The 20895-nt window shown below is 32.7% G+C and overlaps 1 long non-coding RNA gene across 1 annotated transcript; it reads left to right on the plus strand.

Moving 5' to 3' along the window:
- Positions 1-11252: 11252 nt before the first annotated feature.
- On the plus strand, positions 11253-12445 carry LOC119765287. The gene is made up of 3 exons (XR_005276619.1): positions 11253-11357; positions 11426-11832; positions 12018-12445. It is a non-coding gene; the product is annotated as an uncharacterized LOC119765287 (long non-coding RNA).
- The last annotated feature ends 8450 nt before the right edge of the window (positions 12446-20895 follow it).

Consider the following 20895-nt stretch of genomic DNA (forward strand, 5'->3'; position numbering starts at 1 on the left):
CTTAAATGTATGTAAACTATGTCCGGATCCACCATCCGACCCATCGTTGGTTAGGTTATCAAAAGACCTTTCCAACGAGTCCAAAACATTGAAGATCTGGCAACCCTGTCTCGAGATATGGCCTCTTAAGTGATATTGATGTACTTTTTAGAAGCCGGATCTCACTTAAATGTATGTAAACTATGTCCGGATCCACCATCCGACCTATTGTTGGTTAGGTTATCAAAAGACCTTTCCAACGAGTCCAAAACATTGAAGATCTGGCAACCCTGTCTCGAGATATGGCCTCTTAAGTGATATTGATGTACTTTTTTGAAGCCGGATCTCACTTAAATGTATGTAAACTATGTCCGGATCCACCATCCGACCTATTGTTGGTTAGGTTATCAAAAGACCTTTCCAACGAGTCCAAAACATTGAAGAGCTGGCAACCCTGTCTCGAGATATGGCCTCTTAAGTGAAATTGATATACTTTTTTGAAGCCGGATCTCACTTAAATGTATGTAAACTATGTCCGGATCCACCATCCGACCCATTGTTGGTTAGGTTATCAAAAGACCTTTTTAACGAGTCCAAAACATTGAAGATCTGGCAACCCTGTCTCGAGATATTACCTCTTAAGTGATATTGATGTACTTTTTTGAAGCCGGATCTCACTTAAATGTATGTAAACTATGTCCGGATCCACCATCCGACCCATTGTTGATTAGGTTATCAAAAGACCTTTCTAACGAGTCCAAAACATTGAAGATCTGGCAACCCTGTCTCGAGATATGGCCTCTTAAGTGATATTGATGTACTTTTTAGAAGCCGGATCTCACTTAAATGTATGTAAACTATGTCCGGATCCACCATCCGACCAATTGTTGGTTAGGTTATCAAAAGACCTTTCCAATGAGTCCAAAACATTGAAGATCTGGCAACCCTGTCTCGAGATATGGCCCCTTAAGTGATATTGATGTACTTTTTTGAAGCCGGATCTCACTTAAATGTATGTAAACTATGTCCGGGTCCATCATCCGACCCATCGTTGGTTAGGTTATCAAAAGACCTTTCCAACGAGTCCAAAACATTGAAGATCTGGCAACCCTGTCTCGAGATATGGCCTCTTAAGTGATATTGATGTACTTTTTTGAAGCCGGATCTCACTTAAATGTATGTAAACTATGTCCGGATCCACCATCCGACCTATTGTTGGTTAGGTTATCAAAAGACCTTTCCAACGAGTCCAAAACATTGAAGAGCTGGCAACCCTGTCTCGAGATATGGCCTCTTAAGTGAAATTGATATACTTTTTTGAAGCCGGATCTCACTTAAATGTATGTAAACTATGTCCGGATCCACCATCCGACCAATTGTTGGTTAGGTTATCAAAAGACCTTTCCAATGAGTCCAAAACATTGAAGATCTGGCAACCCTGTCTCGAGATATGGCCCCTTAAGTGATATTGATGTACTTTTTTGAAGCCGGATCTCACTTAAATGTATGTAAACTATGTCCGGGTCCATCATCCGACCCATCGTTGGTTAGGTTATCAAAAGACCTTTCCAACGAGTCCAAAACATTGAAGATCTGGCAACCCTGTCTCGAGATATGGCCTCTTAAGTGATATTGATGTACTTTTTTGAAGCCGGATCTCACTTAAATGTATGTAAACTATGTCCGGATCCACCATCCGACCTATTGTTGGTTAGGTTATCAAAAGACCTTTCCAACGAGTCCAAAACATTGAAGAGCTGGCAACCCTGTCTCGAGATATGGCCTCTTAAGTGAAATTGATATACTTTTTTGAAGCCGTATCTCACTTAAATGTATGTAAACTATGTCCGGATCCACCATCCGACCCATTGTTGGTTAGGTTATCAAAAGACCTTTCCAACGAGTCCAAAACATTGCAGATCTGGCAACCTTGTCTCGAGATATGGCCTCTTAAGTGATATTGATGTACTTTTTTGAAGCCGGATCTCACTTAAATGTATGTAAACTATGTCCGGATCCACCATCCGACCTATTGTTGGTTAACTTATCAAAAGAACTTTCCAATGAGTCCAAAACATTGAAGATCTGGCAACCCTGTCTCGAGATATGGCCTCTTAAGTGATATTGATGTACTTTTTGGAAGCCGGATCTAAAAAATAGATGAAACTTGTGTACAGCTATTGTTGTGGGGAAGGCTCCAACCACATAGGTGGATTAAGTTAGTTTTAAATTTGATTTCAATAACTTTTAAAAGATGCAATGATCTGATGGATAAAAATAAAATTTATGTTTGTATTTTTCTGTCTTTAAAACAGTAATGAATTTTGATAATTTTGATTGATGAATCTATTTTCCTCCTATGAATTGGGTCCTACAATTGAGTTAAGCTCGAGGTTAAGCTTATATCTAAGCACGGTAACACTTTGTACATAAACGAAAGTTTTACCATTTGTTTGACAGCTCGTTCCCAGGGGAGTAGTGTTAGTCCTTCGCAAAATGTCGATATAAAAAAGTGATCAGAAATGGTTCTCTGACATGCCTTTAGTATTTGTAAGTAAAAAAAATACATAGGGCTTGAGGTCCGTGTTTATGTCCCTATTTTAAAAATAAAATGGGATTGATTACACAGCGTAACAAAATATTTTTTTTATTTTTTGGCAGCACGAAAAAAAATGCTCCTCTAGGGTTCGGCTTCCCGAACAAAATGCAACCTGGCGCATATTTTTATTGTTATCCTAACTCGAGATATTCAATGCAGAAGTTTTGCATATGAATCACCCCCGTCGGAAAATATTTTTATTTTGTTTTCTCTGTAACTTCTGATCAATTAGGTCTTTTGACGCTTCCGGTGTCATTCGACGGTAAATTGTTAGAAAAACTCAAGATTTGGTCCCATTGGCCGGTTCCCGTAACCGGTTCCGGAGGAAATCCGGAATATTGGCCAAAACTGTGCAAAAACTTCAAAATTTTGAAGTTTTTTGCTCTTAATGTCAAGTGAACGCACTATAGCATAAAACAATCTATACAAACTAAAAAAATGTTGGTCCCAGCATGTTTGAAGGTGTTTAATTGAAAAGGTGGCCATTGAGAACCGGTTCCGGTCAATCCGGATCCGGAAACTCCGGAAAAAAATAAGCAATATTTTCACAATTCCAATGTGTCAGACAGATATAAATAAAAGTGTTGTTGAAGCATTCTTTGCTACTTCATATTCATATGACCACAAAAACATGGCCAAGTGGCCAACGGGAACCTGCTCTGAATGTTCCGGATCAGGGAACCTGTGGAAATTATATTTTTTTTCATTAATTTTATGAAGCAGTTTTTATTAAGACATTTTCAATGTATCTGGAAAAATCTGAATTGATTCAAAATCAAAATCAGAAATGTGGCCAAGTGGCCAACGGTAACCCGTTCTGAATGTTCCGGATCATGGAACCAGTGGACACTTGACTTTTTTTTTAAATTTTAAAGGCAGTTTTTTATTAAGAAATTTTCAAGGTTTCTGGAAAAAATATGAATTAATCCGAAATCAGAATCAGAAATGTGGCCAAGTGGCCAACGGGAACCCGTTCTGAATATTCCGGATCGGGGAACCAGTGGTCACTTGAAATGTGCATTAATTTAAAATAGCGTCTAGTTTTCTAGAAAAATCAGAATTAATTAAAATCAGAATCATAAATACGGCCAGGTAACCAACAGGAACCCGTTTTATATGTTCTGGATTAGGGAACCAGTGAACATTTGAAGTTTTTATCAAGTTTTCAAAAAACATATTTAGATTAATGAAATTTAAAAATTCCTGTAAAAATTAAGAACATATTCGATATCAGAATTAGAAATATTGCCAAGTGGCCTACGGGAACTCGTTCTGAATGTTTCGGATCATGTTACCAGAGAAAACTTGAATTTTTAATTAATTTTAAAAATGCATATTTTAATTAATGAAATTTTTAAATCCCTGGAAAAATCTGAATGTATTTAAAATAAGAAAAAAAAATGTTGCCAAGTGGCCGACTGTTCCGGATCAGGGAGCCAGTGGTCACTTGGCATATTTTAATAAGGAAATTTTCTAGATTTCTAGAAAAATCTGAATTTATTTGAAATCAGAATTCAAAATGTTGTCAAGTGGCCAACGAGAACCTGTTCTGACTTTTTATTATTTTTTTATTATTTAAAAAATATATTTATCTTACTGATTTTTTTAATTTTTTGAAAAAATCACAATTTATTTGAAAACAGCATTAGAAATGTTTCCAAGTGGCCAATGGAAACCCATTTTGAAAGTTCCGGATCAGGGAACCAGTAGTCACTTGAAATGTTTATTAATTAAAAAAGCATATTTTAATTAGGAAATTTTCTAGTTTTCTAGAAATAGCAGAATTAATTCAAAATCAGAATCAGAAATGTGGCCAGGTGACAAACAGGAACCCGTTTTAATTGATCCGGATTAGGGAACAAGTGAATATTTGAAATTTTTATCAAGTTTTCAAAACATATTATGATTAATGAAATTTTAAAATTCCTGTAAAAATTCAGAATTTATTTAAAATCAGAATTAAATATGTTGCTAAGTGGTCAACTGGAACCCGTTCAGACTGATCCGGATCAGGGAACCAGAAGACACTTGATTTTTTTATTAATATTAATAAAGCATATTTCAATAAATGACATTCAATAATTCCACTTAAAATATTTAAAATTTTAAAATTCCTTTAAAAATTCAGAACATATTTGAAATCAGAATTAGGCAAGTAGCCGACGGAATCCGTTTTGAATGATTTGGATCAGGGAACCAGAGGACACTTGAATTTTTTTTATTAACTTTAAAAAAGCATATTTTAATAAATGAAATTTTTAAATTCCTGAAAATTTTGAATATATTTAAAATTAGACATAAAAATGTTGCCAAGTGGCCAACTGTTCCGGATCAGGGAACCAGTGTTCACTTGACTTTTTTTTATTTTATAAAGCATATTCTAATTATGAAATTTTCTAGATTTCTAGAAAAATCTAAATTTATTTGAAATCAGAATTGAAAATGTTGTCAAGTGGCCAACGAGAACCTGTTCTGACTAGTCACAATTTTTATTATTGAAATAAATATATTTATTTTACTGAATTTTTTTTTTTAATTTTTGGAAAAAAAAACACAGTTAATTTGAAATCAGAATTAAAAATATTTCCAAGTGGCCAACGGGAACCCATTCTGAATGTTCCGGATTAGGGTACCAGTGGACATGCAGGGTTGTTACGGGAAAGTCGAAAGAAAATCCGCGCCAATTCCGCGCTGACCGAAACCTCAATCCGCGCGAAATTCACGCCATATAAAAAAATCGCGACAAACATTCAAGAAACATTATTTCCAAAGAAAAACTAATAAAGAAAGTATTTGATAACAAAATTTAACTTGTTTTATGTTTGAAGGAGTGATAGCAAAAATCCTTTTAAAAATACCTAAAGAGTCGTCAAGAAAAGTGTCACCAAAAATTCTTTTGCGAATCAGAGGGACACTACAATAATTTTGACCAATATAAACGAAATAGAAAATTATAAACCAATATAAACAAAATTTAAAAATCTATTAAATGAAATTTAACTTCAAAAATATGAGCTCAAAAAACAAAATCTAAAATTTGAATATAATTGAATTTTAGATATAGAAATTCTAAAACTTCAAAATCTATGAATTTTAATACAGATTATATTCCATATTCCACACTTAATTTCGAATAATTCCGAAACAAATTGCATTTCCAATATTTGAAATATTTTCTTCCAAAAATTAAAGATTTTAGAAATTTAAGAATTTAAGAATTTAAGAATTTAAGAATTTAAGAATTTAAGAATTTAAGAATTTAAGAATTTAAGAATTTAAGAATTTAAGAATTTAAGAATTTAAGAATTTAAGAATTTAAGAATTTAAGAATTTAAGAATTTAAGAATTTAAGAATTTAAGAATTTAAGAATTTAAGAATTTAAGAATTTAAGAATTTAAGAATTTAAGAATTTAAGAATTTAAGAATTTAAGAATTTAAGAATTTAAGAATTTAAGAATTTAAGAATTTAAGAATTTAAGAATTTAAGAATTTAAGAATTTAAGAATTTAAGAATTTAAGAATTTAAGAATTTAAGAATTTAAGAATTTAAGAATTTAAGAATTTAAGAATTTAAGAATTTAAGAATTTAAGAATTTAAGAATTTAAGAATTTAAGAATTTAAGAATTTAAGAATTTAAGAATTTAAGAATTTAAGAATTTAAGAATTTAAGAATTTAAGAATTTAAGAATTTAAGAATTTAAGAATTTAAGAATTTAAGAATTTAAGAATTTAAGAATTTAAGAATTTAAGAATTTAAGAATTTAAGAATTTAAGAATTTAAGAATTTAAGAATTTAAGAATTTAAGAATTTAAGAATTTAAGAATTTAAGAATTTAAGAATTTAAGAATTTAAGAATTTAAGAATTTAAGAATTTAAGAATTTAAGAATTTAAGAACTTAAGAATTTAAGAATTTAAGAATTTAAGAATTTAAGAATTTAAGAATTTAAGAATTTAAGAATTTAAGAATTTAAGAATTTAAGAATTTAACAATTTAAGAATTTAAGAATTTAAGAATTTAAGAATTTAAGAATTTAAGAATTTAAGAATTTAAGAATTTAAGAATTTAAGAATTTAAGAATTTAAGAATTTAAGAATTTAAGAATTTAAGAATTTAAGAATTTAAGAATTTAAGAATTTAAGAATTTAAGAATTTAAGAATTTAAGAATTTAAGAATTTAAGAATTTAAGAATTTAAGAATTTAAGAATTTAAGAATTTAAGAATTTAAGAATTTAAGAATTTAAGAATTTAAGAATTTAAGAATTTAAGAATTTAAGAATTTAAGAATTTAAGAATTTAAGAATTTAATTTAAGAATTTAAGAATTTAAGAATTTAAGAATTTAAGAAGAATTTAAGAATTTAAGAATTTAAGAATTTAAGAATTTAAGAATTTAAGAATTTAAGAATTTAAGAATTTAAGAATTTAAGAATTTAAATTTAAGAATTTAAGAATTTAAGAATTTAAGAATTTAAGAATTTAAGAATTTAAGAATTTAAGAATTTAAGAATTTAAGAATTTAAGAATTTAAGAATTTAAGAATTTAAGAATTTAAGAATTTAAGAATTTAAGAATTTAAGAATTTAAGAATTTAAGAATTTAAGAATTTAAGAATTTAAGAATTTAAGAATTTAAGAATTTAAGAATTTAAGAATTTAAGAATTTAAGAATTTAAGAATTTAAGAATTTAAGAATTTAAGAATTTAAGAATTTAAGAATTTAAGAATTTAAGAATTTAAGAATTTAAGAATTTAAGAATTTAAGAATTTAAGAATTTAAGAATTTAAGAATTTAAGAATTTAAGAATTTAAGAATTTAAGAATTTAAGAATTTAAGAATTTAAGAATTTAAGAATTTAAGAATTTAAGAATTTAAGAATTTAAGAATTTAAGAATTTAAGAATTTAAGAATTTAAGAATTTAAGAATTTAAGAATTTAAGAATTTAAGAATTTAAGAATTTAAGAATTTAAGAATTTAAGAATTTAAGAATTTAAGAATTTAAGAATTTAAGAATTTAAGAATTTAACAATTTAACAATTTAAGAATTTAAGAATTTAAGAATTTAAGAATTTAAGAATTTAAGAATTTAAGAATTTAAGAATTTAAGAATTTAAGAATTTAAGAATTTAAGAATTTAAGAATTCAAGAATTTAAGAATTTAAGAATTTAACAATTTAACAATTTAAGAATTTAAGAATTTTAAAATCTAAGAATTTAAGAATTTAAGAATTTAAGAATTTAAGAATTTAAGAATTTAAGAATTTAAGAATTTAAGAATTTAAGAATTTAAGAATTTAACAATTTAACAATTTAAGAATTTAAGAATTTTAAAATCTAAGAATTTATTTTTTTTGCGATTTTTGAGATTTTTGTTTTTTTGTTTGCAAAATTGTTTTAAATTTTATATTTTTTAGTTTTCAAATAGTGATTTTTTTTTCAATTTTGATTTTTTTTTAATTTGAATTTTTCTATAAATTTTGAATTTTTGATTTTTAAGTTTTTTGGAGATTTTTAAAATTCTGTATTTAGATATAATCCAATTTTAATTACAATTTTAGAAATTCGAAAAAATACATCTGAATTTAAAAAAATTGTTCAGAAAAACTATTAAAATATAAAAAAGTTTCGAATTGATGAAATTTGAATTTTGAATAATGGAGCATTAATTTTTGAATGTTCTGATCTTTTTATTTTTCGCCAAAAATGTTTAAATTTGAAAAAAACATTACTCAAAACTCAAAATAAATTACATATTCAGAGGCGGACATATTAAGAAATGAGTTAAGTGTAGCACTAATTTTATTTGATAATTTAAAAATAATCTCTACATAATCTTCATCTTAATTTTTCGACGGTTCGTATTAAGAAAATACAAACATTTTCAGAAAAAGAAAAAAACTATTAATGAGAAATTTACATTGCAATCAATGGAAAAAAACAAATTCTCGTAATTCTTGATAATATTTTTCTTAATAACTTAAAAGTAATTCTATATATTAAATTAATAAACATTGGAACAGGATCTCGTTGGCTACTTGGCAACATTTTTAATTCTGATTTCGAATATGTTCTGAATTTTAACAGGAATTTTACAATTTCATTAATCAAAATATGTTTTTTGAAAACTTGATAGTAATTTCAGATGTTCACTGGTTCCCTAATCCAGAAGATTCAAAACGGGTTCCTGTTGGTCACCTGGCCACATTTCTGATTCTGATTTCAAATAAATTGTGATTTTTTTCCAAAATTAATAAAAAAATCAGTATTTTTTTAAATTAATATAAATTGTGACCTGTCAGAACAGGTTCTCGTTGGCCACTTGACATTATTTATATTCCTAATTTTAAATAAATTCAGATTTTCCAGCAAATTAAAAAAATTAAAATATGCTTTATTAAAATTAATAAAAATCAAATGTTCTGGGACTGGTTCCCTAATCCAGAACATTTCATACGGATTTTTGTTGGTCACCTGGCCACATTTCTGATTCTTATTTTGAATTAATTCTGCTATTTCTAGAAAACTAGAAAATTTCCTAATTAAAATATGCTTTTTCTAAAATCAATAAACATTTCAAGTGACACTTGGAAAACATTTCTAATTCTGTTTTCAAATAAATTGTGATTTTTCCAAAAAATAAAAAACAGTAAAATAAATATATTTTTTAAATAATAAAAAAATAATAAAAAGTCAGAACAGGTTCTCGTTGGCCACTTGACAACATTTTGAATTCTGATTTCAAATAAATTCAGATTTTTCTAGAAATCTAGAAAATTTCTTAATTAAAATATGCCAAGTGACCACTGGCTCCTGATCCGGAACAGTCGGCCACTTGGCAACATTTTTTTTCTTATTTTAAATACATTCAGATTTTTCCAGGGATTTAAAAATTTCATTAATTAAAATATGCATTTTTAAAATTAATTAAAAATTCAAGTTTCCTCTGGTAACATGATCCGAAACATTCAGAACGAGTTCCCGTAGGCCACTTTGCAATATTTCTAATTCTGATATCGAATATGTTCTTAATTTTTACAGGAATTTTTAAATTTCATTAATCTAAATATGTTTTTGAAAACTTGATAAAAACTTCAAATGTTCACTGGTTCCCTAATCCAGAACATATAAAACGGGTTCCTGTTGGTTACCTGGCCGTATTTATGATTCTGATTTTAATTAATTCTGATTTTTCTAGAAAACTAGACGCTATTTTAAATTAATGCACATTTCAAGTGACCACTGGTTCCCCGATCCGGAATATTCAGAACGGGTTCCCGTTGGCCACTTGGCCACATTTCTGATTCTGATTTCGGATTAATTCATATTTTTCCAGAAACCTTGAAAATTTCTTAATAAAAACTGCCTTTAAAATTTAAAAAAGTCAAGTGTCCACTGGTTCCATGATCCGGAACATTCAGAACGGGTTACCGTTGGCCACTTGGCCACATTTCTGATTTTGATTTTGAATCAATTCAGATTTTTCCAGATACATTGAAAATGTCTTAATAAAAACTGCTTCATAAAATTAATGAAAAAAAATATAATTTCCACAGGTTCCCTGATCCGGAACATTCAGAGCAGGTTCCCGTTGGCCACTTGGCCATGTTTTTGTGGTCATATGAATATGAAGTAGCAAAGAATGCTTCAACAACACTTTTATTTATATCTGTCTGACACATTGGAATTGTGAAAATATTGCTTATTTTTTTCCGGAGTTTCCGGATCCGGATTGACCGGAACCGGTTCTCAATGGCCACCTTTTCAATTAAACACCTTCAAACATGCTGGGACCAACATTTTTTAGTTTGTATAGATTGTTTTATGCTATAGTGCGTTCACTTCGCATTAAGAGCAAAAACTTCAAAATTTTGAAGTTTTTGCACAGTTTTGGCCAATATTCCGGATTTCCTCCGGAACCGGTTACGGGAACCGGCCAATGGGACCAAATCTTGAGTTTTTCTAACAATTTACCGTCGAATGACACCGGAAGCGTCCAAAAGACCTAATTGATCAGAAGTTACAGAGAAAACAAAATAAAAATATTTTCCGACGGGGGTGATTCATATGCAAAACTTCTGCATTGAATATCTCGAGTTAGGATAACAATAAAAATATGCGCCAGGTTGCATTTTGTTCGGGAAGCCGAACCCTAGAGGAGCATTTTTTTTCGTGCTGCCAAAAAATAAAAAAAATATTTTGTTACGCTGTGTTATCTGTTTGATAATCTGCGTTCGATTTTGTCAAATCTAGACTTTTTTTATTAGGTCCTATAAACATATGTAGCTTTTAAGTTATTCAGTCTGAGCGACTTTTGTCGAAGACGCTGTATCCCTTCCTAGGTCCCAGGCCTAGCTCATCTTTTTTATCGCAAATCTTTTATAGCGAATGATTTTTATTTATATACAAATTTAATGGGAAACCCTCGTATTTCGTGATTACTTAAATCTAGAGTACTTTTTCAAAACAATCAATGCGCCATGGGTTTCCTATAGAACCTTTTGAAAAGGAAGCGAGAAATAAACAATAAACTTTGCATTACAGCTTCACCAACCGTCATGAACATCTAAATATTAATAACTATGACCTTTTCTAATGTTATCCCCATCTCTCAACTCCGACAACATTTAGCATTGACAGTTTGACCGACGATGTCGTCAGTTTGACGGTTTGGTCAAGATGATCAAGAAGGACATGGTTTGTTTACAAACAAAAGTGAACGAGTTGAAATTATTGTAGATTTTCTTGTGTATTCTAAAAAATCCCAGAAATAAATCAGGTGATAAACAAACGTTAAATAACATCATACAAAATATATATATTTAAAAAAAAACTATTTGCTTGCAGGGTTAACCAGTTGTAATGCGGCCAAAAAATTATCACAAGAAGCGACAACTTCTAGCCAGTACATTTTTATAAGATACTGATCGCGCCGACTGAGCAGCAACCGTAACTGTTACATCATCCGGAACGGCAACCGAAACCGGTTGAGGAAACCCCCCAGAGGCAATTCAATCAATCTGAAAAGGATATTAGGAGGCGCGACAGCGTCAGGCAAAGGTGCTTTTTCCGACCAAAGAGATACGGATTGACTAGCAACACGTTTCTGCAGGAAAGATCCGTCCGGGAAGCGCCGCAAGTAACAGCAGCAAAGCGGTGAAACACGGTCACGAGGAACTGCGACAGTGTAGAAGACGTTTCGTATCTAAAACTAGATGCGGACATGCGCGAGCCGCGCGAGCAAACGGGAGAAGGTGAGTCTAAAGGGTTAAACACAATGATGCGTTGGACGCAAGAACGTACGTTCCCCCAGAAAAAAAAAAAAAAAAAAAAAAAACAAAATAGTGAAACGTACGGTCATGCGTCCAGCGTATCATTGTGTTCAGCCCAAAGTGGTGAACGAATGTGTTGAAATTAATCCTTTTTTCCTTAAATACAGTCGTTTCGTCAGCGGCCCGTACATCTTTGGCTGGCTGCTCGAGAAAGCTCTACAGCTCCAAAAAAAAAAACGACAAAAGCTGTTCTTTTCGGATAATTGGTGTAACCGGTGTCCGGACCTTTCATTGATTGGGGACAGCTCCGATGATTACGGCGAAAATGTCAAAACTAAAAGCATAAGGAGCAACAATAGGAAGACAACTGGGCAAATTAGGCAAATATTGTCAGCTTTCAAAAAGCGCAAATCGCAGAACGACGGTATCGTAAAGTCGGCGGACCAGTCACCGAAGCGGGCCAAGAACAGGAAAACAACTAGCGAACGGTTTTGACTCCGCGTCGGATGATGATAGAATGGAGTTAATTCATATTTCGAAGTGAGTATGTTTCCAGTATTCAATTTTAGATTTTCTAGTAACAATTTGAAGAAAGACGATTACATTTTTTCTCCATATTCTTCCAGACTAGCTCCGTTGAATCTAGAAATTGATGTAGTTTCAAACCTTTTTGTTTATTTCTAAAGATTTTCTTGTTTGGTTTCTTTCACGATCAAATTTGATCAAAAAGAAAGTTCATTATAAGCAATATTTTACAAAAGTAGATCGTACACTTTTCCGGCAACTTAGTCAAACAAAATCTTGTTCCGGAAGTTGCCCAAATCCGACTCCAGTACCAACCCCACCCCTTATGAAGCTGTAGACAAAAAAGTTTAATTCTTTCATACGAAAACAAAACTTATTCAAATTTGGTAATCGCTTTTGCAAATTGTAACTATTTTCAAATGGTTATTTAATGTTTCTAAATGGTACTCGTGAATCAATATGAACCATTTGAACTTCAAAATTACCTTATGATTTGAGGTAATCATTTGAGTAAACATCCTCAAATAGTTTTTTAAAATCATCAAGAAAATTGTTGACCATTACAAACATTTAAAAAACTCTATAACTAATGGTAACCATTTGATAAATAGTCATGAAGGTCCGCCAGTTGAACCATTTTAACATTAAAATTACCTTATGATTTAAGGCAACCATTTGAGAAAACATCTACAAATAGTTTTTTAAAGTTATCAAGAAAATTGTTTACCATTACAAACATTAAAATAACTCTATTACTTATGGTGACCATTTGACAAATAGTTTTATTACAAATGATAACATTATTACAAATGGTGACCATAACTCATAAGGTTGTTTTAAGGTCCTCACTAGAATTCATATAGTTTTCGTTTATCCGGGATGTACTTTATTAGAATTGATTTTGATTTATGGTTATTTGACGTTTTCGTCACACCGTGAGATAATCTCCTGTTTTTTCATGAAATATTATTAGCAAATATCGTTTTTGAGCGAGCAAAATAAAAATATCCAAAATATAGGCCTTGCCGTTTGTAATCATAGTAGCCAATGTTTAATGATAAAACGCTTATATAGGGGAAATATACCCTTTCTCAGCCTATTTCTATTATCGGCCCACCAGCACTTTGATCATGAATTACAGCTTATACTAAGTGGTTTTGACTGTTCCAAAGTATTGAATAGCTCAAATAAAAGTGAGCAAGCAACTGTCCATGGTTGAAACATCTGAAAATGTTGAATTAATAGCATAAACGGGAAAAGTGATGAGAATTGGTCGAACGGCTTAGTGTGATTAAAATGGGTAGCTTTTCCCTACTAATTATTTTTGGAAAAATCGCCACTTTTTGTTAACTAAAATGCAAATATCTCGAGAGAGAGAGAGAGAGAGAGAGAGAGAGAGAAAGAGTGAGAGAGAGAGAGAGAGCGCGAGAGAGAGAGAGAGAGAGAGAGAGAGAGAGAGAGAGAGAGAGAGAGAGAGAGAGAGAGAGAGAGAGAGAGAGAGAGAGAGAGAGAGATTTTTTCCTATCCAGTTTGAAATTAATTATAATCCTCTCTAAATAATTCGGTTTACGGTACTTGTTGTTAGTCACTCACTTGAAAAATAATCCCGAAACATGTAAATAATTGGCAAGCACCTTAAAAAAAACAAACGCGCCAAGTCGTTTGACGTTTCAATTTTGAATATCCATTCCAATCGAAGGCTGAAGAAAACCGAGAGAGGTGCGAAGGCAAATAAAGAACAAAGAGTGGCCACCAACAACACCAGCAGTGTCTGTTGTTGTGAGCCAGTGATGCCAGAAAATTGTCTCTATAAATGCTACTTTTCGTGAGTGTTCGCTTAAAATTTCATCAATTTTGACAGCACGAAGCAGACCCAAAAGAGCGCTGGAAGAAAAAAAGAACTAAGCTGAAAATAGAAAAATGGGCGTGGCCCAATGCACTCGACTGATTAGAATGCATTTTTGAAATATTTTTTAAATGCTTGTAAAAGAAATAGCATAACTTTTAATAAAAGTGAAAATAAACAGAAAAGTTCACAAAAAGTTGCTCTACTCGATGGTGTACTTGGTTTTAGTGAATTTCAAGGAACAATCTAGGTTATCCAGCATCATTCAAACACGACCGCTTATTAGGCTTAAAATGGGCATATTTCCCCTACCATCTCCATTTCCTTCAAACAGTTTTCCCTTGATTAGGTGGCTTACCACGTTGTTAAACATCGCAAATCCGGTGTAGCAGATTCTGCCCATTAAGAGGGGCGCCATAATAACATCGATTGTCACCACATCACATCATTATCCCAGCAGTTTTTCCACCGGTCTGTAAGCCAAGTCTTCCAACCTAATCAAGTCGCGAGACTTTGCGCCAACTCACCAGCCCAATCAAGCTCATTGAACCGACACTTTTGTCTCTCGTACGCTCTCTGCGGCGGGCACCCAAACAGGTAGATTTTCCTTCCTTCCTGTGATGTGGTGCAAAGGTGAAAATTCCGGCATGCATTCAGTTCACTGAACCGCCTTCCATCAGCTTTCCATCAGCAGCGAGAGATGCCGGTGGCCGCCGCGGTTCAAATCGATTTAGCAAATTCTTGGCCGATTATACGCGCGAGGTCACAACATGTGACCATCAATGAGCTCCATTAGTGGGGAAATTTTTGCACGAACTAGGGTTGTGCTACCTGGGAAAAACTATTTTATCGAAAAAAAAAAATTGTTTGCCTAATTCACACGATGATGCAACGTTACTTGCATGGATTTATAATCATTTCTGACCAAAAAGATAAACTGTTCCACCCTAAAACCGTCATATCTTGGCCCCATGCATGACATTGATGGAATTCCATTCCGACCTGGCAGACGGCATCAGCCAACAAGAAAAGGAACAACGGCCGCTGATGAGGCGGGATCTCACTGTTTTCACTCTTAAATCATTCAATCCGCGACGACACACAGAGAGTGAGAGACAATCATGCAGCCAACCGAGGAAAGTGAAGTGTGGTGCCAATGGTATGGTCAAAGGTGGTAATGAACGGCGACAAGATGCAATTACAACATGTTTTGTTACTAGGAATGCAATTTATGTGGATTTGCGTTCCTCATCGAGGAAAGTCATAATTTTGATTCTCTTAGATTTTGGACAATCAACTAATTTCAACGAAAATTTCCGGAAATAGTTATTTTGTCATTTTTTTTTATTTTAGGAAAAGTCCAATTAAAGAAATTGGGAAATTTGTTTAAAATGTAACTACAACTACAGTAGTTGTTCGGTAACTGGGCGTTGTTTAACAAACGTCAGAAAACAAAAACAAACCAAATAATATGAAAAGTGATCATTGTAAATCAATTTGGGAAACTTTTAATTTTTTATTTCACCAAAAAAATATGGTGCATTGGCAGTCCCCTCGTTATTTTTCAGCCAAGTTAGCGAACAGCATTCGGTGACTAGGCCACGTTCTCAGCCCAATTACCGAACAAATACTGTACTACTACTTTTTCATTGGCACAAAATCGATCAGAAAAATCAATCTCAAGATACGGATTATTGATTATTATGGGCAGTTCTTTCAGATTTCGGTCATTCGACTTTTTTTTTAACCCGACTGAAACTTTTTTGGTGCCTTCGGTATGCCCAAAGAAGCCATTTTGCATCATTAGTTTGTCCATATAAATTTCCATACAAATTTGGCAGCTGTCCATACAAAAATGATGTTTGAAAATTCAAAAATCTGTATCTTTTGAAGGAATATTTTGATCGATTTGGTGTCTTCGGCAAAGTTGTAGGTAAGGCTACACTGAAAAAAAATGATACTCTTTAAAAAACATTTTGGTGATTTTCAATTTTCCAAAATAAGCACAATTTTTTTATATGTTTGTGGGGACATAAAATGCCAACTTTTTACAAATTTTCAGGTTGTCCGACTTATGAGTTATTTAATCAATACTGAAATGTTGGTCGCAAAATTTTTTCGATGTTAAACCAAATTTGCAATCAAAAAGTACTTTAGTGAAATTTTGATAAAGTGCACCGTTTTTAAGTTGAAGGCCATTTTAAGGAAACTCTTTTCAAAATAAATCGCAGTTTTTAATTTTTTTTAAATTGGTGCACATGTTAGCCCACCTTTGAAAAAAATATTTAAAAAATCCTGAGAAAATTCTCTAAATTAAGCTTTTTTTAAATTTCGTTGATATCTCAGCAACTAAGGGTGCTGAGATATTGCCATGCAAGTGTTTAAAAATAGGAAAAATAATGTTTTCTAAGCCTCACCCTTACAACCCACTAATTTATAATGTCGATATCTCAGCAACTAATGGTCCGATATAACAATGTTTAAACATGAAACATTCGTGATATTTTTCGAGCTCTTCGAAAAAATATTTTGAAATTTTTTAAGCCAACACTTACATTTTAAGAGGGCGTAATATTGAATGACACCCCTTTTGAAATGTAAGCCTGGATTTTAAAATTTTGATAATATTTTTTTCGAAAAGATCGGAAAATTTTCACGAATGTTTCATATTTTATCATTGAAAATCTGACCATTTGTGGCTGAGATATCACCTGACACTTAGAAAACATCAATTTTCCTATTTTTAAACACTTGCATGGCAATATCTCATTAACTAAGGGTCGCATCAACAAAGTTCATAAAAGGAAAATATAGAGAATTTTCTAAGCTTTTCAAAAATATTTTTTTCAAAACTGGGCAAACATATGCTGCGAGTGGGCAAACATCCAACTGCTACAATTTCAAAAAAGTTACCTTAAATTGGTTAAAACTTGAAATCGGTGCACTTTATCAAAATTTCACTAAAGTACTTTTTGATTGCAAATTTGATTTTACATCGAAAAAAGAAGTTGAAAATTTTTTGCGACCAATATTTCAATTTTTTGAAAAAATGAGTTTTGATTAAAAAAATCATAACTCGGTCAAAGATTTTTTGCACAACCTGGAAATTTCTGAAAAGTTGACATTTAATGTCCCCTTATACATGTATATAAAAAATAGTGTTTTTTTGCAAATCGAGTTTTAGAAACAAAAAGTTAAATGAAAAATCAACAAATTTTACCGTGTATCATTTTTTTCAGTGTAGTCCTTATACCTACAACTTTGCCGAAGACACCAAATCGATCAAAAAATTGAAGGAAGATACAGGTTTTTGAATTTTCATACATCATTCTTGTATGGACAGCTGCCAAATATGTAAGGAAAATTATATGGACAAACTAATGATGCAAAATGACTTCTTTGGACATAACGAAAGCACCGCAAGTGTTTCAGCCGGATTTAAAAATACAAAAATTAAAATTAAAAAAAATATCGATTTCGTCTACGAGAAATGCTCTCTACAGAGAATGGTTCATTTATATAGCCTTTTGTATGGGCAAGTTATGACTTCCACGAATGGACAAATTATGCAACATGACTTGTTCTGTCGTAAAAAAGTACACACAAAGTTTCATCCAATCAGAAAAACCAAAAAATAAATTTTCAGGAAATTGCTCACCTTGAGAGACTCTTTTTAAATTGTTAAATCGTGGAAATAATAATGGTTTCAGATGTACTGGATAGAACTAATGAAAATATTACAATTTTTGTTCAGTGGATGTTCTACAAAACGCTTCAGCTTAAGAAATAAACAAAATCACAACGGTATGATCATGACGCTCTCTCGTAAGTGGTGAAACCGATCGTCAAAAAATAATTATGAAAACTGGCCAAAAAAGAAAACTTCAACCAGTCGTTGCAGTCGAGTACCGAGCTAATAAGTGCCCTGTTTGCAACAAAAACATAGTTCCACCAAACTACTAACGAAGCATACTGCGGTAGCTAACTATCTCCAACGTCTGCTTGGCCCCAGTGGCCATTTATAATTAAATCATTTCGGTTGGTTTGTTTGGCCCAAGTGCGGCCACGTGCGTATGCAGGCCTCACTTCTCTGTTTTCACCAATTGTGGGCCATTTTGCTGCCCCTGCTGGTGGAAGTATATCTCTGTTTGAACGCTGCAATAAATAAACAATTTTGGATCACGAAACTTGCATGAAACCATGCGAAGATTTTATATATGGAGGGGGGGGGGCAGATTTCACCAAGTTATGGGTTACTTCATCGCTTTCCAATGAATTTGACATAATTTAAATGTCAATAACATCACATAACGCTCCTAATCGTCAAACCCCCACTGACGTCAGAGACCATTGACGTACCTCTTCGAGAAAATGTGAAAAAAACTAAAATTAAATTACACTTAATTATCGCATGAATTTCACTTTCAAATTCGCTGCTCCGAAATCGCTAATTGGCAGATTGATTTCTTATCATCCACTGGTGGTGGTGCTTCTCTGTTTTTTTTGCTTAAAAATAATATGCTGCCTCATCCGGATCGAATGTAAATCTGATGTAATGCAAGACTCACGTGATGAGATGGCTCGTGATCGTGCCAAACAGGTGCAAAACAACGCCTTTTAAAGCAAAGGTGCGTGTAGATGTGTAATATGAACGAAAACAATTCGATTAACGAGCTATTATGATTCAGATATCTTCCGATTTCAATTGTTACTTATTTTAGTTTAAATTCAACGATTCTCCAGGCAGAAAACTTCAAGTAAAATAATTAAAACTGTTCAACCCGAGCAGATGGAAATAACGTGGGAATAACATTTTTTTTATATTTGAAAATACATTTTATGTTATTTATAATAAGATTTGTTATTCGCTAATATGATTTTTTTGTTATTAGATTGCTATTGTAATAACAGACTAATAACATTTTTGGTTATTCTGCGAACAAATCTTTGTTATTATTTTTTGTTATTTTAACAACTAATCCGATCATCCCAATAACAGTTGCAGGTATTCTTCCATAACAAAAAATGTTATTCCCAAGTTGTTTTGGCTTTCAACCAATATCAGACCAATAACAAATTTTGATATGATAACATAAACTGTTATTAAACTCTTATGCGAAAATGGATTTTGCATGAATATTCCATAACAATTTTTGTTATTTTAACAGTATTTGTTATTGAAATGGCATGAATTTTGTTATTACCGTCTGCCCGGGAAGAAATTAACAAGTAACGTAACCAATAGTCTATTCAACGTTGCATAAACAGCATGTCACCATGGAAAAATTACACCATAAATTTTCCACAACCGGACACAAATCAAATTTAGCACTTACACAACAAACCACATCGAACGGATTGTGAACGCGCTTTTTCCAGCCACCTAGCGCAAATCACTTTCTCACAATTTGCTCGGCCATCCAAAATTCCACCAAAGTCGTCGCTTTATGATTCACGCACAATTACGCATGAAATTAGCGTTCCAAATCTGCGCTTTTGTCTCCATCTGTACGCGTTGAATTTTGAAGAATGGAAAAGAAAACTGCGCTCCAAAATTTCAACTGACCACCTAATAACTGCTTACACGTTCAGCTTTTCCAAAAAAGCACACTGAAAGCGTCACGCACCACATCGTCGCACATTTCCTCGCCGACGGAGTTTTGACCTTTCCACCGGCAAAACGGTGAACTGGTTTAAAGCACACAAATCTTTGCGGACTTTTACTCCCATATTAGATTAGATTGGCGTTGGCGAAAAATGACTTAATTGAACGGTGCAGCTGCGTTCAAGTAGAGCACACAAATTAAACTCGAATTAAAACTAATAATGGAGAAACGAACTGGAAAAGCTGTGAAGACTGCTCAGCGACTTGAGGTTGAGTGGGAGTGTGGAAGCGACGAACCTTCGCCGCGACGAAGTCTTTCCAGCTTCCATCGTTTCAAGTCTAATAGTGTTTAATGAGATTCGTCACTGTTCAGGTGGTGTACCGTTGAGTTAGGGGACGTTAATTTCTGATGAGAAATTATGTAAGGTAACTGAATTACATCTGCAAAGTCGTGTAAATTTTATTTCTAAACATACACTCTGTTGGGGTTGGTCCTTCTCACCGTGAAATCCTCCTTCGATAGAACCTGAGCAGCGTTTACCAGACCCCAACACGAACCGGTAGGTGCGGCAGGCAGGGGGGGGGGGGGTGTACACGTCCAGTGCACACTCGGAGTCGGTTTCCCAGGAACAGCAGCGGCCAATTCTTCCCAGAGTCCACCGAGGACTCGTCAGATCGCACCGGATATCGCACAGTAATAACTCGCGGGAATTAAGTAAAATAACCGAGTAAAAATCGTCACTTTATTAACACTTAACATCTAACAAAAAGTACAAGTAAATTGCGCTCGCAGCGCGGGCCAGAGGCCCTCCTGTTGGCGATCTCCTATCGGCTCAACTTGGTATATTGGACTGTGTGTGTTTAAACCTAAATCTCCTACAGATCATCTTCAACCCACAAGATGATCCATATCACGCACATTAGCACCAAAATCCGGAGATAATGAGCTAATCCTAGGTGACGTCATTGATCTCTCCAGAGAGGATCGAAGGTATCAAAAGTGGTGAATATAAGATTGACCAGGGGTACATCCAAGGGTGGATGCTACTCCCAAACACACTCATTCGAG

This window comes from Culex quinquefasciatus, chromosome 1, assembly GCF_015732765.1.
Source record: "Culex quinquefasciatus strain JHB chromosome 1, VPISU_Cqui_1.0_pri_paternal, whole genome shotgun sequence".
Taxonomy (NCBI): Eukaryota; Metazoa; Arthropoda; class Insecta; order Diptera; family Culicidae; genus Culex; species Culex quinquefasciatus.